Raw genomic sequence first — 13,142 nt, 5'->3', positions numbered from 1 at the left:
GGTGGTAGGTAAAATTAGGTACCTAGCCAGGGAGCTGTCAGGGGTTCTTCTGACTTGTCTCTATGACACATACCTCCTTGTGACTTTGTTCTCTGAGGCCCACTACTCAAAGTGTTAACAATTTAAACACCACCTGAGAACATGGCAGAAATGTGGCATGGTCTCAGGCAGGGTCTACTGAGTTAGAACCCGCCCTTTAATAATATCCTCATGGGATCTATAGGAGCATCCAAAGTTTAAAGCGTGCCCTACAGGAGGCATTGCTGGGTTCCTGGGAATGGAGATCAGTGTTATTAAGATTATCAGTGTGAGGCTGAGGAGAGGTGATGGCATGGAGCTGGACCAGTGTGATGCTGCTTGGATTTCATCCCAATGACCAGAGAAGCTTATCACTCCCGGAATAATGGGAGAAACAGAGGTCTAGGTGTCCATTATGGAAGGGCCTCAGTTTTCTGTTGCTTCATCTCTGGGTCCTATCCTTCATATGTGCCCTTTGGGTCCTTGGATGAGGTTTGTGGACAAATACCACCCATATTTTGGATTGCACTTAAAAAAAAAAAATACCAGGTCCTCTTCCCTGACAGGTTTAGGAGATTCAGTTGTCTTCATGGTTAACGTTGTACTAGGGGGTCGTCCTCCATTTACTGCAGGTCAGTGACTGATGCTTGAGATAGGGACATGGCTCAATGTACTTCTAGAGTCATATGCCTGGTCCCCCTGAGAAGGACTCACGCTTCTAGACATGCTACTTCCCTTGATTCTTAAAGACAGAGGTGCAGTGACAGTGACAGGAGCCATTCCTGTCAGGAGTGGATTATTGGTAGAAAATGGCTCCCACTAAAAGGGTAAGGAAGTCCCTCACTTTCTGGGTACTTGGGAGACCTGCTGGTCATGAAGGTCACTCTCAGGGCTAGGATGAGTCTTGGAGCTCAGACTTCTGAAGCCCAACTGTTGAGTTGGTCCAGTTCCATTTCAGAGCAGCCATGTGGGCTGTATTATCCAAATTCTTTATATTTTACCAAATAACGAGGGTAGGCAACTACAGTCACCCAGGTGACAAACTCTCAGCTGCAAAGTTGCCTAGAGGTAGCAGACAATGGATTACTCTGGTGACATCATTCCAAGGGCAATTTCTCTGACTGTTCACCTCAAATGGAATAGTCCTTGTAGATTTCCTGTCTCCCCCCCTCCCCCATGCTAGTAAGGAAAGCAGAGACAAACCTAATGTAAGTAAGTAATGGTTAGCATTGTGATACACACAACGAAGGAAATGCATAGGATGCTATATGCAGTGATTCTCGTTAAACCACTTTTCAAAACCCAAAGTACCAATTAGTAGCATCTTCCAATTTCCACACTGTAAATATTTTCAGCATGACTAGTAGTAAGTTTTTAGCTGTTGCTAGCTCAAAAAATTCTAGAATATTTAGCAATCAGCTCTCTTTAGTCACTCTGAGCCAACTCCAGCACATCACTGGGTCAGATAGAACAGCTAAAGAGACTTATGGCATCCAGAGTATTCCTGGTATAGAGAATCTGAACTAAGCTTTCTGGGTTAGAGTTCTACAGTTATCAAGGGAAGAATCAAACGTAGGATTCTTTCCAGGCAAGAGACTAGCCTGTTGCAGGATATTTGATTATATTGTAAACTCTGAGATTGTGTTATTTACTGAAAATTCCCTGTTTTAGTTGTGGTGTGGCTCAGCCCTTAGCCTTTTAATCTCTCTAGCTGGATCACATACCCTTAGTACATACTTTAATCCCCAAAAAATGAAGGTAAAGTTAGTTTGTAGAAGGAAGCACCAATCTTTGAAAGTGATGTCTAATTGAGTGACCGACAAAGTGACGAATCAGAGAAAGATTTTACAGAATAGGTTATGCCCAACTCTAATAAGAACAGAGAGGAAAGAGGCTACTTAAGAGAGCAGTGCAGAGAAAGGAGGCAATGTTTACTGGGACAGTGGTACAGAGACAAGTTGTAGAGAGATAATATGTTAGGCATAGATGAAGACATAACAATCCAGAGAATTGCCAAAATTAGTTTGAGGCCAAGCAGGAGAAACCCAAAGAAGTAAGATTGAATCAGTCATGTTTCAGAGGAGTTTTGAGCCAGAACATCTGAGATGAACCAGCCAGACAGAGAACAGAAAGAAGGAGGAAGAGGCGAGTTTATTCAGCAGTAAGTCTCAGAGGCTGAAATCATTCAGGCCTACTAAGATTGTATGGAGGTTAGAAGCTTCCAGGACTAGGCTTAGGTTAGATGAAGGCAGTAAGCCTTGGAGATGACAATTACTTCAGATGAGTAAAAGCTACTATTACACTAGTCTGGGCAAAGACTCTGGGGAAAAGAAAGAACATGATGCATGATATGAAGGGAGATCAGTTTGGTGGGACTCTGTGTGCCTTCAGACCAAGGATGAACCACTCACCGTTGTTATCATCATTTGAGGCATGGGGAACCTGGGCAGCAAAAGAGTAGAGAAAATCAGCAACTTGCAACCAAACACACTGCTGCAAAGTTGAAGGCAAAAGAATGCAGGTCTTTCCCCAAAGTTGCCTGTATATACTGTCTGCTACTCTTGTTGAAACCGGAAGAGAAGGCAAGCACCAAACATGCCAGAGATGAGTGAGATTTGGGCTACATATCCAGGAATAATACCAAATTCTCTTTGGGCAGGGAGTTCCTTACCCATTTGGTTCAGAGGACACTGAGAAATTTGATGAGAGGTATAGATACTATCATTGTGATGAACACGCTTAAACACATGTGCAGATTTGCACATGGCTTCTGGGGGGGCTCAACACAACCCTGAAGCTATGTTGTAATCTCTGTGATTCGAAAACTTCAGGGAAAGAGCCTCTATATTTGCAGCTTCCCATGCTGCTTGTCTTCCTCCAACTCAGTCGTAGACATCCTGTCTCTGCATGGGAGAGGATGATTCCCTAGCTGCCATCTTACTAGATGTCTTTTAGCTCCTCTTGTTATTGTCATAACAAGAGATTTTGTCTTTTATTGGAGTCCCAGAGCCATGTCATTTAAAATACATCTTACAAGGGTGTTGGACTAGAATGGGGAGCTGGTGGTTTCCATTTGCCTGACCTCTGATGACTTTGTCCTCTGTGTCTCTAGTCATTATGTGAAACTCCATTAACACCTATTTTTAGTGCTCCCCTTGAAGCCCTATACCCTTCGACATCCTTTGTCAAAAATACGTCATTAAAATATTCCTGAGTCTTTCAGCAGTTCCATTTCCAATAAATTTACTTTACACGTATTAAGTTATACTCACAAGTAAATTTCTAAGGTTCGTTTTTATGAACAAAATTCTAATGTACTTGCTCTTCTTTCTTTCACACATTCTTTTGAATTTAAAGGAGGTATTTACAAAAGTGTTATGAACCTTTTCAAAATAAAAAAAGCCACTAAAATACAGAGCTTACAATCCTGACTGTAATTATTGTGCTTCAGTCCCTCATCCTACTTCCAACCCTCCCTTCCAGAACAAGAAAGGACAGAATCAAGTTAAAGACAAAGTTCTGTCTGCTTCCACAGCCTCAGGGACCTTATGATAGCTATTCCATTCAACCACAGATAGATACATTGGTCTGTGAAAGCTGACAGAACTCCTGCAAGCTAACAGTTAAGTATTCTGGAAATGTTTAAGCTGACAACTGTTTTAAATGAGAGTCACTAATAGGGGAAAGATGCTCTCTTTTTACTGGCTAGTAATAAAATGATGATCAATATGACCATAGGAGCTGATGAAGCAGAGTATGTCCTGTGGAATTATGTAGTCTACCACAGTGTTTGGGACTCTGTGGGAGGTCCCCTCAAGAGCGTGATCAGCCTGGCTATCCATTGGGCCAAAACTATAGAAAGATGAAGTAAGTGTTGTTGAATGGATAAATGCTGAAGCATTGGGAAAAATCACTCCCATGAGAACTCCAATCAGTCATATCCAGATAGGGAAAAACAATGAGTTGCAGAAGATTTTCATATATATTGAACTTTGGTTCACTTATGGATGAGGCCTTATGTTCTTTTCTTTGAGCCTTTGTCTTGGTCTCTTTGTAGATGACCAGTCACTTGAACTTCTGCCCAGTGGCCCGCCCATGAGTCAGAAGTATCTGTGGGGTTTGGTGAGTGTCTCACTGAGTTTCAACTTGGAGAAGTGACATTTGTCCGACTCCCAGTTCTGCATTAGTCACTTGCTACATACTTTGCTCATATGAGCTCATTGGCTCACTTCATCCTCCAAAAATGTGATGAAGGCAAATGAGATTCAGAGAAGAGCGAGATGACTTAGCAGATGATACATGGCATTCATGACTTGAGTTTCTATTATTTAAGAGAAGCTCATAAGAAAAAAGTGTGGTATTTAATCTTCCAGCTTGCTTCAGAGGGCACTTATCTAGAGGCAAAACCCCGCCTATCACAGGATGAACATGATAATGAAGACAAGATCATTCACTTGAGTCTTCATGCCTCACTTTGAACTTCACATTTATCCACACTTGAGTCAGGAGGAAATAATTATAATTTAATCATTTCTTAAAGTAATCGTCTGTCTGACATGCATGCCTGTGGAGTGCTTGGCAGCGTCATGAGCAAAACCCAGTCTGAGTTTAGTACCAAACCTAAGTAGTTTTTCTGAGGAATTCTTTTTAAGTGCATCTCCTCATTTAGTCCCCTTCAATAATAACAAACAGACATCTAAGTTACTGAAAGCACGTCCGCCAGATGAAGGGCATGGGTGTGGAATGAGGGAGAAACTGAAGAGTTTGAGGTCTAGGGTGTGAGCATAGGAAGCTAACACCAGAGACTAGAGACTCTTCAGAAGCTGAATGGGTTTTCAGCAAGTTTAGCTCTTTCAACAAAAAAGAAAGGGGGGGGGGAGACAGGAGATAAAAGAATAAAGGGTTCAGGATCTGGTTGGTAAGAAATAGTGTCCTTAGGTTGAAGAAAAGAGGAGACAAGCAGACAAGATCTGTTTCCTATGCAACCCATCTTTATCCTCCCGTATCCTTTGCTGAATGTATTTTCATTGGAACTGAAAGTGATGGGAAGTGGAAGGCTCCAAGGAACTACTTACTGTAAAGCCTGTAGCCCAGACACTCGTGTTCAGTCCATTTTTATATCACTTACATGATTTTCAGGACAATGAAGTGTAGGTTGTAAGTGGTAGATTCTGACTCCTTGAGGACTTCCTCTGGCCTCTGTGCCTTCCCTCTAAGACTGGGAGTACTGGAGATTGACATCCAGCATCTACTCAGGTAACCTTAGTGAACAAATGCAACAGCCCCCATCCTCGCTAGGATAATTCTTTCACATTCTACATTGGAAACAAGATCTTATTTTCCAATTGGTTTATCCATCCCTTTCCCTACATCTTGGCCTCAGTTCTACTTTCCCTTGCCAGTTTTATTGGATCACTTCATCAACTGCTTCTTTTAAAACTGCTACCTTGAGATCTGCTTCAGAAAAAGAAAACAAAAAGAAATTAAAGTTTAACTGTCACACAATGGGTTAATAAAAAATGAGACCTTCTATAGAAGACACATCTAAAACGTCATGCTATGCAGGCACATGAGACAGCCATCTCCCAGTGATGGCAAGGGACCAATCCAAAAGCCAATGGCAGACCTACATTTTGGTCTGCAATTCCTTAGTCATCACAAAATATGTAGAGATGGGACAGATCCAAACAATGTTCCTTGTCTGTCTGTCTGTCTGTCTGTCCATGGGTACAGTCACGTTTTTCTTTGAAATATAGCAAGCCAAAGGACAAAAAGATGCCCAGGGATTTGAGCATGAATTATGGAGTATCACATGCCACTCAGATCATAACTTGAAAATCTAGTACACTGTCAAAGTATGATTTGGATGAGACAAGACAGTGAGTCGTGTGGCCCTGAGAGCTGGCATACTATCAGAAGCAGGAGGGCAGCAGTCATCAGCAGATGCAACCTTCCCCCTTGTGACCTTTACCCTTATCCTCTGGGCTCCATTTGGGGAGAAAAAAAAAACAGTTCAACTTTAGCCTTGAATTACAACACTATTTGAAGCAATATTTGAAGGAAGCTGATGTCATTGCCTGACTTACTGTCATTCTGACAGCCCTGCCTCCTGTAAACTGTTTTTCACGCACTGATTTGGTTGTGCCAAGGGGGCTACAATGTATTAAGAATGTTTGCAGATCCTTGGCTATTCTTGCTATTGAAGGGTAGAATCCAATTCCTTTCTCCTTGAATCTGAACTTGAGCTTGTAAATTATTTAGTAACAGGATTTTGCAGAAGTGACCTGAGACATCCGTGTTTATACAATTTTAGAAGTCTTGCAACTTTCATCTTGATCACGTGGAAAGCAGCTACCATGTCTTGAGAAAGCCCAAGCATCCTCGAGGGGAGGATCCAAGATATTTAGTGGACAACCCTGGCTGAATTCCCAGTCAGCTAGAGCAGCACTTACAAGGCCTTAGAAACACATTCTCCAGTCCCAACAAGCGGCCTCAGTTCTGATTCTGAGTTTCTGGTTCTAGTGACCTGTCTGTTGAACACACTTGAAACAAATTAATGATCCTACCCAACAATGTGAACTCTTTTGCATCACTATGTTTTGATGTAGTTTGTTATGAAGCTACAAGTTACGAAAATAGCAAACACAAGAGCAGTACCGATCTTCTAAAGAATTGAACAGATTAGTGACAGTGACAGAGACTGAGACAAAGATGCCATTCCGTACATGATCCCCCTTTATTGCAATCATTTGTCCTATGTAAAAAAAGAGATGAAAGAACAGTAGGTTTTAAAGATGTCTTTCAGTTGTTGGTTTCTACTACAGATGCTATGCCAGATGTGGTTTGATTAATGGAGCCACTCAACATGGCTCTTGTAACCCATAAATAAGTACCTATTGGTATAGCAAATGCTTATCTCTCTATGGTTGTTGTATACCTGTTAAAAAAGAACAGGAATTAGCAATTTATAGAGCATGGACCAAGTCCAGATGGCTATATTTAAAATATAAAGTTACTTCTATTCTTCTACAGATTGTCTGTGACTGCTTTGTGCTTCAGCTCTAGAGTAGTGTTGATAGCCAGCCTATATCATTCTAATCCTAAATTACTTATTATTGCCTTACACAAAATGTTTGTGAAGCACTAGTTAAGGCCATTGGAAGCAATTTGCCTTCAGGATGAATAAGATAGTAACCACCACTATCCTATGTTAGGACTATGTCAACTTGACAGCGCTGTGTCCTAATCCAGTACACAGGGATCATAGGTGTCTATCCATCCCCTTAGACACAAGCATGGGTGATAGCACTCACTGTACCTGATGAGCACAATGAAATAACTGATGTAGATATGCTGCTGAGATCATGCAGCGATTTGTCAGAGACCATGGGTACCTGAGTCACCTCTTTCTCAATGAGCTTAGCTTGGCTTGCACCTATCTATCTTCTATTTAGTAATGAAAAAGTTGAGAAATACATTCTAAAACACTCAGGAGCCTACAACCAGTGAACATATAGATGTCTAGTGGTTTTAAGAATGCTAGTAGGAGTCTGGAGAGATGTCTCGGTGGTTAAGAGCACTGACTGCTCTACTGAAGGTTCTGAGTTCAATTCCTAGCAACCACATGTTGGCTGATAATAATCTGTAATAGGATCTGATGCCTTCTGGTATGTCTGAAAACAACTACAGTGTACTCATATAAATATAATACATACATCTTTTTAAAAGTATGCTACTATATCTTCTTTATGGACAAAGTAACAAATTTCTACCATCTATACTTCCTACCACAGAGAAGAAAACTTAAGGGTCCTTTTAGATTTAGGGGAAAGAATACATTTACTGAGATGAAAGGTCATCATTCTTGAGTAAAATCCAGAGCTATGAAGTCTCTATTGTGGCTCAAGGTTACATATTAGATGTTTTTACACCTTCATCCAGATCTGGTGGCACTAAATGTCTATGAGACAGCAATCCTGTATGGAGCCATTGCCCATCACAGAATAGATGTCAGAATAGATATTTAGAATTGAGGAGCAACTCCATGGCAGGATTTTTGTTTGTTTTGTTTTGTTTTTCAGAAAATCTACCCTTTCTTTAGATACCATTTTGATACTGGAAGCTTGATCTGGGACTATAAAGTTACAATACAACCCAAATTCCCCATTATGATCTAAGCATTGTTGAGCCCAACATGTATCTACATAGAGCATGACTAATATCATTTTATTATCAATGGGCATGGAATACACTCTCTCAGGCCCAAGCCAGTCAATAAACATTGACCCACAGACCCATTGTCTGCTCTAATATATCTTAGAACCTAGATCTCTAGAGTCATGGAAAGTTCTTGGGGACTAGTCATTGACCTTGTTTAAAGAAAGCTTTGTATACTAGCTTGTCATCCAGAGTGAAAGGCTACATCACTGTATCTCTATTCTTTGGTGATCAAGAAAAATGAGTAATGGGAAAACATTTCAGTGGGCAGAATTTCCATAATTGCATCTCACTGTTGATTTTTTTCTAAACAAAGAAAGGAGCAATGGTATGAATCTATATTGCATTATGGGCAGCAGTTGACAGTTTTAGTAGCTTATTAGAGACTTTGAAGAAGCATGGCAGAGTAAACCAGATTGGAAAGTCTTGAAACAAATGAAAGGGATCAGCTTCTCCTAGTGGGGACAGATTGTCACCTGCTCACCAAGACACGGCCTTAGGATAGAAGTATCTTTAGAGTGGTTAAGTTTACCCATTCTGAGGACCTCTGTCAGCCTTCCTTCTCTACTGATCAATGAGCTCCTGATCAAAGCCACCATGCTGGTTGACATGGGGTATGGCACAATCAGGCACATGATCGTCTACTCACCCAAGTCTAGTCGGGTTATAGCAACTAATAACGTCTCCAACCAACTCCAAATGAGGCAGCACTAATTTCCTGGACTAGCAAACCAACCTCTGAGAGAATTACTCAGCTATCTGATGACAAAACCACTTCTATCCTGGAAGGCAAGTTTCTTCTCACTCCATAGAAACTGACTTTTCATATGGGTTTCCTTCTCCTACTAACACCACCTTGCCAAACCCAGAAATTGGCCACTCACAGAGAAGAACTCTTCTTATCCACCACCACAAAATTCCATGCTTTGCCTCTAAGGAACTTCCTTTGTGGTGAATTGTGTATGGAAAGAGGTTCGTGTTCACCAGTCCTACCATGTTATCTGTCACTCTCAAGCAGTAGAAAGGCAGAAACGTTCTGACAAGTCTATTGCTCTGCTGGACAAGTGGAAATATGTTACAGGGCTAGAGTAATGTCCCGTAAGATGCAGTAAAGTCAGAGTCACCAGGCAGTATATGTTGTTATTTCTCCCTTGTCTGTCAGTGGAGTTAAATAAACTCTTAGTTATTAATATGACCTGGCCAGCCTGCCAGTAACTGAGACAGAGTCTTATGGATTTATTTAATCAGCTCTTGCACAATTACTGGGAGATTACCCCTAATCTATTTTTCAAATGCTGAACTGGCTACTTTTCCAACATCTCTCCTCAAGTACTTGCTGTTTGAATCCCGGGTTACTTCTGCTCCAGCAATCTGTCCTTTTGGGGGGAGCGGGGTGTTCACTCGGGCACCTGTTCCTGGTCCATCACCTCTAATGGAGACTTTCTGTCTTCTCCATCTTCCTTCTCCTACCCTCTCATCTCCTTCTTCTTTCTCCTTTTCCCTCATGGTCCCTACCTGCAACCTCCAGCCCCAGTAAATGGAAACTCTGCCTCCTTTTACTCTTCCTAGTAACTGGCTATAGCTGTTTTTTATTGAATCAATAGTTTTAAATTGGAGAGCAAGGCTTACATAGCATCACTTGGTGTACTTTAGGATCAGCTGGGGGAGTGTAAACCAGACTTTGGGGGCCAGTATTTATCATCTGAATATATAGCAGCACCAGAACAACCCCCAACACTTATCCAAGAACACTTAAATGCAGGAATCAAAGGCTAGAAACAGGACAAGTGTCTCTTGCTAATGTCATTAATGATTCACTTATAAAGCTTGTTCTTTCTACACTCGAATGTAGAAAGTTTAGTTCCTAAGGTAAAGACACCTCTGGGAGATGCAATATGGATCCTTTGTGCTAGAAGTTGAAGTTGAACTGACAACTACCTTGGGTGCCTTACACTAAGAATCAAACATAGGCTGAAGACATGGCTCATCTGTGAAAGCATATCTTGCTCTTGTAGTTCAGTTTCCAGCACCATCTTAGCCAGCTCATAACTGCCTATTACTCCAGCTTCATGGCATCCAACACATTCTTCTAGCATCTGAAGGTACCTGGACTCACATGCACATACTCAAGACACACACACACACACACACACACACACACACACACACACACACACACACATTTAAAAGGAAATAAACCTTTTCAAAAACAACCAAAAGCATATTTTGCTATAATGACTGACATGATTGTGACTGTCACAAGTAACATGGGCTGGTACTGGATAAGGAAAAGTACATTTGGAATGCTAGAGCATTGTTTAGATTGTTACGCTTTGTAATTGCCTTTGTTACTATAATAAAATGAGTGAAAATAATCTAATACAAGCCCAGTTGTCGAGGTCTGAGCCCTTCAGAAGGCAAAGAACCATGATGAAAAATTCGCTTGCTGAGGGCAAAGAGACACAATGAACAGTGAGAGAGGGAAGTTCCATATATGATGACGATGGTGACGACGACGATGACAAAATCAGTCCAGACAGCAACTGCCTTTCCCACAATTCCCTTGTCTGTCTCATGTTGGGTTACTAAGTCTGAGAGGAAATTTTCATCAAGTTGGAAGAGTGGCAAAGAGAAGTAGCAGCCATTCCACTTTAGAGGAATAACTGAAAGAATTAGAGTGAGCATGCATTTGCTTTGACCCTGTGAACCACCTTGACTTAGCAGGGGCCATGATCTCAGCCCCTATGACCTCTCCCAGTTTCCTCCTTAACAACCATTAAGTCATATGCTCCATGCCTTTGTAATTTCATCTTTACACCCCTATATTTCATGTCCAGCTTTTCTCTTCCATGGCCTTATTGACACAGAGATTTCAGGCCATGTCACACAGAAACAATACTCTACTGGTGAGTTTTCCAATGTTTCTGCCTCTGACCAAAGCTTGGTTATTTCACACCATTGATGAAGGTGATCAGAGACAAAAATCAGGAACCACTGACAGTATTGCTGTCATTCCCTGCTGCCTCCAAAGGGCAGGTGGGTAAAGCTGGGAACACTACAGTTCCCGAATACGATATTACTCATGCTTTTGAGTACCAGTGCTTCAATATCTTCCAGTGTGCCCTGCTCCAGAACATCTGAAATACGAGGTTAAAAATCATCCCGTATATGTCTCTATATAGTCCATGTCCAAGAGTCAGGTTTCAAATTTCAAAAAGTTAAGACAGTTTGATTCTTTGTTTGGCTCACCAGGCTTACCCCTCAGAAGACCCAGAGAAATCAGCTCTGTTTCTCTCCTGGCTCTGTCTTCCTGCCTGTCTCTATGTCTCAATTTTCAGACTATGATTTGGATCCTAACTCAACACTAGTCCTCTTTCTCTTTTTACTCCATTTTACCATTTTCCCCCGTTTATTCTCTTTAGATTTTTCTGGGTTATCTCTCATTTACTGCCAACATGTGATCACTGCATCCTAAGAATTTTTCCTCTATTATTGTGCAGACATGTTGTCAGCTTCCCTCCTCACTCTCCACTCCACCTACCTTGGTCCAAATGTCACCAGCAGGAGCTCGTCCGTGAACTGAGCTGTCTATACTCACTGTTACTGACTGGAAAAGCATCTGTCAGCTATTGAAATAAATGTGGATGATCTGGAGTTGTTGTTCTGTTTAGAACAAGGAAATGAAGCCTACTCTCCTGGTCATTAGATATACCACGGATTCATTCTACTAAATCACTGTATTCTCTCAGCATGGGCCCTGGCAATGACTCATGAGGTGGATGGAGACTATGCTTTCTCAGAAGATGCAATCATTTCCCAACTCCATCCTGAAGGTTGCAGGCAGCTAGTGAGAGGCTCAGAATGCTAGAGAATCTGCTTTCCAGAGCACTGGCTCTGCTGATCCAGTGGGTTCACGAAGTGATTAACATTCCTCTTGAAGAAACAAAGGTGAAGTGACTCAGAGCAGATTAGGAGAAAAGACTGGAGTTCTTCTCAGAATTCTTGGTATGCTGGTTGGCAGGATTCCTGTTTCCCCAGGGCAGACCTTCTCCTAAGCTCATAAACTTCCAAACACATAAATCACGTCCATGTAGCTATTGATTCTTTCCCTTCCTTTGCAGAAGACATGATAAAAAAAAAAAAAAAAGCAAAGCGAAAGAAGAGAAGGGAGATAGAGAGAATTTTATACCCCAACAGAACTCCAACTCTAGACTTAGAAAATGACAAGCCTGGCAAGCATTCTAAGTCTCACTGTGTATCAGAAGAAGTATCTTTCAGTCTGCTCTAGTTGACAGAAACAAACAAAACAAAACAAAAAACTGTTAACAGTACAGAAATGCCATAAAGAGATTTACTTTTTGATTACTTCATACTCTACATCAGACTAAAATAATTCCAGCTAGCTCTCAGTTCCTGTTATGTTCAATTTCTACTTTTCTAATGAAAGAAAAATTTAAATGACTCTTGGCAGACAAGCTATTTGAATAAAGAAATCAATGTCAAAATATTTCTGGTGTAACATTTGTAAGCAAATGCTCACAAAAATATTTATGTCAAATGTAGTTACTCTGAGCGAGACATGCCAGAATTCTTCAGCACTTACTTGCACCAAGCAAACTTTGGAGCACTTTGAATCTTCTGGGTGGCTAAGTCCCTCTAGATATGCACTCTGATAAAATGTACAAAACCGCCGGGCAGTGGTGGTGCGCACGCCTTTAATCCCAGCACTCGGGAGGCAGAGACAGGTAGATTTCTGAGTTTGAGGCCAGCCTGGTCTACAGAGTGAGTTCCAGGACAGCCGGGGCTACACAGAGAAACCCTGTCTCTAAAAAACTAAAAAACAAAACAAAACAAAACAAATGTACAAAACCCTAGGTTTATATTTCCCTTTCATCCCACTTCTGTCT

This window comes from Arvicanthis niloticus, chromosome 10, assembly GCF_011762505.2.
Source record: "Arvicanthis niloticus isolate mArvNil1 chromosome 10, mArvNil1.pat.X, whole genome shotgun sequence".
Classification (NCBI taxonomy): Eukaryota; Metazoa; Chordata; class Mammalia; order Rodentia; family Muridae; genus Arvicanthis; species Arvicanthis niloticus.
The sequence above is the reverse complement of the archived record's forward strand: the minus strand, read 5'-3'. Positions refer to the sequence as shown.